The sequence below is a fragment of the Pteropus vampyrus genome, unplaced genomic scaffold, assembly GCF_000151845.1.
Source record: "Pteropus vampyrus isolate Shadow unplaced genomic scaffold, Pvam_2.0 Scaffold27, whole genome shotgun sequence".
Classification (NCBI taxonomy): Eukaryota; Metazoa; Chordata; class Mammalia; order Chiroptera; family Pteropodidae; genus Pteropus; species Pteropus vampyrus.
The window spans coordinates 7830311-7834780 of record NW_011888808.1 but is presented as its reverse complement, the minus strand read 5'-3'; positions in this window follow the sequence as shown (position 1 = coordinate 7834780).

Here is a 4470-nt window from a genome sequence, read left to right as displayed (position 1 = left end):
ACTTCTACAATCTCCTCCAAACAACTAGATTATTTTTTTCAAGCTTAATATGTGCTAAATTGCCACCCATAAACCAAACCAAATATCTCATGTCTTTGTTCTCCTTTAACAATCTAACACAGTTTATTTTAAAGCCAAACTTCTACAGTCTGTAAATATTATTTTTTGACCTTTCATTAACTCCTCAACCTACTGTAATAGAGCTTCTACCCTTTACATTTTAATGAAACTCTGTTTTCCCCAGTTTACAAATTATTTCTTCATTTCAAAACATAATGAATCCTCTTCAGTTCTTGTCTCTCTTGACCTCGCTGCACTATTTAATTTGTGGTCCATTAATTTATTCTTGAAAATGTTAAGTTTCGGTGACACTATTCTCTATTAGTTTTCTTTCAGTTCCCCTGGGCAGTCACGCTAAATATTGAATTTCAATTTCTTTGACTTTGTCTATTTTGTTAAAAAGCGTGTTCCTGCCCCAGGCCCTCTTATATTTTTCAATGTACTAGTCTTGCTTCTGAAACCCTTTCTTGTCCCCCAACACAGGCATCCCTCGGCCATGGCCATTCTTCACTAGGCATGTCTCATCACTTCCCATCCAGCTTCTGACACTTTTCTCTTTACATGTTTAGTACCTCTGCACTGTGAGGTCCCGTGGGTGAGAGCAGGACTTTCATCAAGTTAGTTTTATTAATTTCTAACATAATTTTGATTTTTAATATAATATTAAGTGAAATAATTAAGAAATTATTTTTAATATAATATTAAGTGAAATAATTAATGAGTGATATTATTTACTCCCATGGCATATACTCCCTACCACTTCTGGTGACTCCCATATCTTTATATCAAGCTCTTTCTTAAAGAAGTCATTTCTTTACGAACAATGGGCCCAGAGTTATCACTGTAAAATAAGCTCAAATCTTGACAACTTTCTTGCCTAAATTTTTTCAGCATCTCTTCTTAATTTTCTTTACGAGATAAAATCCATACTCCTTAGTAGGGAATACATGTTTTTTCCTGACTTCTGCCAACAAGCTACATGTAATTTTTCTTTGTAATGTCATTTGGATGAATCAGCTTGTCTAGGGTACAATTCCTAGTTGTTCAGCCACCCACTTGGTGTTTCTATGAAGGTATATTTTATATGTGATTAAACTGCATAATCAGTTAGTCATAATCAATTTAAGTAAGGAATATTATCCTAGATAATCTAGGTGAACCTGATTTAATCAATTGAGATGCCTTAAAGGCAAAGTTTAGGCTTCTCTAATGAAGATCAAGTTCTACCTATGGGCAGCAGTTTCGGCCTATGCCTAGGAGTTCAAGCATGCCCTTCCTAATATCCTAGTCTATGGAATTTGGACTTGACTACCTAGCTGCGCAACTGTCTAAGCCGATTTCCTGCAGAATATATCTTAGTGTATACCTTTTACTCCTTCTGGATGTCTGGAGAACTTTGATTTAGATATTGGTACTGAGAGTAGTTATAGAGAAATAGAATACTAATAATGAGTTTTCTGAAATTTTTTTTTTTTTGGTTTTGTGTGACACACAATTGGTTTTCTAATCTGATTTGATTTAGAGACACTAATTATTCTAAATTTAGTGGGAAAGAGAGTACCGGTAGCCGACGGCATAGTATGGCAATAGAGATATACAAAATATTACCATTGGATACTCCTAACCAAATACTTATGTGAAGCAAGATTCTGGGAGAACCATGTATTTGATACTTTGGAACATTTTTGTCAAACTAACGAGTATAATGAGATTGACTGGTTGTCCCTAATTGAATTGGACAAAGTGGAGAAACAAAATGAGCTCAGGGATTCAAACTGGCGGCTGAAACTCCACATATATGTCATGAAAAGGTCCATGTCTGCCCTGAAAGAAACCTCACATCCTGGAGTGACACCGCTGAGATTTCTGACAACTAAACCTGGAGTCTGAAACTGTGAGTGGCTGAATTACAATACAAACTGTATTTTATTTTTCAGGGTGTTTTCTGTTAAGCAAGGACATTGAGAAAAAATAGGGTTCTAAAAATTGCAATTGTGATGTATGGGCAGATCCTGATGAAGTTGGCCACACTGAACTCCCTCATTCTGACAAGTCTTCATTGCAAGGGAGGCTAGCTAGCCCTCATTTTCCCAATGAATCTGTTATGGCCTCCCCTTGCAAGGCACTTTGGATTTCCCTCAGAATCTACTCCTGTCACACCTCTTGTTTCTATACTTATAACTACTCTCGAGTTCATACAATCCCTAATGAGTGAGGTGCAAACTGACCCACATATAGTTGTGCTACATACCAACAAGATTACGTGATTTTCCCAAATTAGATAGACAGAAATCTGGAGAATATATGTCAGAAGAGATTTTAAGAATGAGAATCATAGTGGAAGGAACATAAAGTTGAATCAGGCAGAATTTATTGATAGAAGTCAGCTAAATGAAGATTCGGTATTCAAAGTTTTAGCTTGATGAGTTAGAAAGACTCTTAACAATTTGTCTGTTTGGTTGGCTGTATGCAACATGGACCCAAAGTTGCCAACACCAAGTGAAACTGAAAATCTAAAACTACTTTATATAGAAGTAGAATCTTAAAAATGAGTTTTCTGATTTTTTTTTTTTTTTTTTTGGTTTTGTGTGACACGGAATTGGTTTTCTAATTTGATTTGATTTAGAGACACTAATTATTCTAAGATTAATGGGAAAGAGTACCAGTAGCCCACAGCATAGTATGGCAATAGAGATATACAAAATATTATCATTGGATACTCCTTACCAAATACTTATGTGAAGAAAATGTAAATCCTGTTCTATAGAAAAAGAGATTTACAGGTTTAGAAATGTAGGGAAATAAAATGTTAGAATGAATTTATCATTAAAAGAAAAAAACTCTGCTCCTCTTCCTTTGGGTGAGTCTATAAGCACACTTTTCACCAAGACTATGAGTAATAAATTTATGAGAGGAGATCCAACATTTTGAAATAATTCTGTGGCCTTTGTTCTTTGTCATCCTCTGCAGATAAGTGCTCTTCTTTTGAGAAACAGGTTTTGGCTTGCTACTGGGCCTTAGCAGAGACTGACAATTCAGTGACTCATCATGAATAACATGTTGTTTTAATGAACCAAGCTACAAAGTTGAGCATGGAAAGCAACAATGCATTATCAAATGGAAGTGATATATATGAGAAAAAGCTCTAGTGGGTCCTGAAGGCACAAGTATCTTGAACTTAGAAGTGGGAAAAATACCAAGGCCCCTGCTTCTACTACATTATTATTTCTCTCTGTCTGTACTTATAGTTTTATTAGGAATTCCCTATGACTAGTAGACTGAAGAAGACAAATTTGAGCCTGATTTACATGTAGTTCTGTATGAAACATAAGTACCCACTGGAAGTAGACAGCTGTAGCACTGTAGCTTCTTTATGGGACATCTCTGAAGGATGCTGGTGAAGGGAAACCACCTGTGTGAAGAGAACCAACTGTGTGACTCTGAAGAAACCTATAACACCACTTCTTGCAAGTTTTCTCATTTGTGAAGCATAAAAATAATGACCACTGCATGAATATTTTAATAATTATTTGAGATGATACACATGGGCATTTAGGTCATGTGTTACATTGTAAATATGTAATGTTTGCTCTTATTATCTATTACTATTTTGTAGTATTCCTTGATTCTTCTTAAATAATGTGTATTAATATTGTCAAAAATCTCCAGTTTAAGAACTGTTTAGATATAGACAGAAGGAGCTTAGTAATTGATAGATAGATGTGACCACTCAAATTTCACATGAGGAACTGCTAAATGGGAACAGATAACTAAATATTAGTCAGACATATATGACTCATAAAATTGAATAATATAATTGACTGAGAAACTTGGTGTTATATAAGTTTACTTAAAATTAAGTATACAGAGTTTAATTTTGAAAGATTGGATATTTATAATAATTTATGATTTGCCAACATTTTTCATTTTGGATGCACAGAACATATTATCCATAGCAGCATAAACTATCATACAAAAAAAAAATAGAAAAACAAATATCAAAAAGAAGTGCCTGAAGGCTTGAATTAAATCAACAAAGGATAACTTAAAACTGACAGCCTTTTAAAATACCATTATAAAACAAGAATTCACAACAGGAGTTAGAAATGTCAACTCAAAAGAATGAATTTCTTTGCTCTTGTCAATGTAACAAAAGGCTTAAAATATTGTTTTGAGTATATTCAATCTTTTCATATTTAAAAATATCTCAATGGTTGAAAAATTACTATTACCCTAATTTCAAAGCATACTACACATATACCTTTTATGCTCTTATATTATAGATAACCCACAGGCATTTTGCATATCTCTGTAGAATTTTGACAGGCATTGTTAATAGTCGAAATAATCTGCTGGGGTGTGAGCAACTTCTAAAAACTTTTCTTTTCTGTGAAAAAGGGATATGTGGAA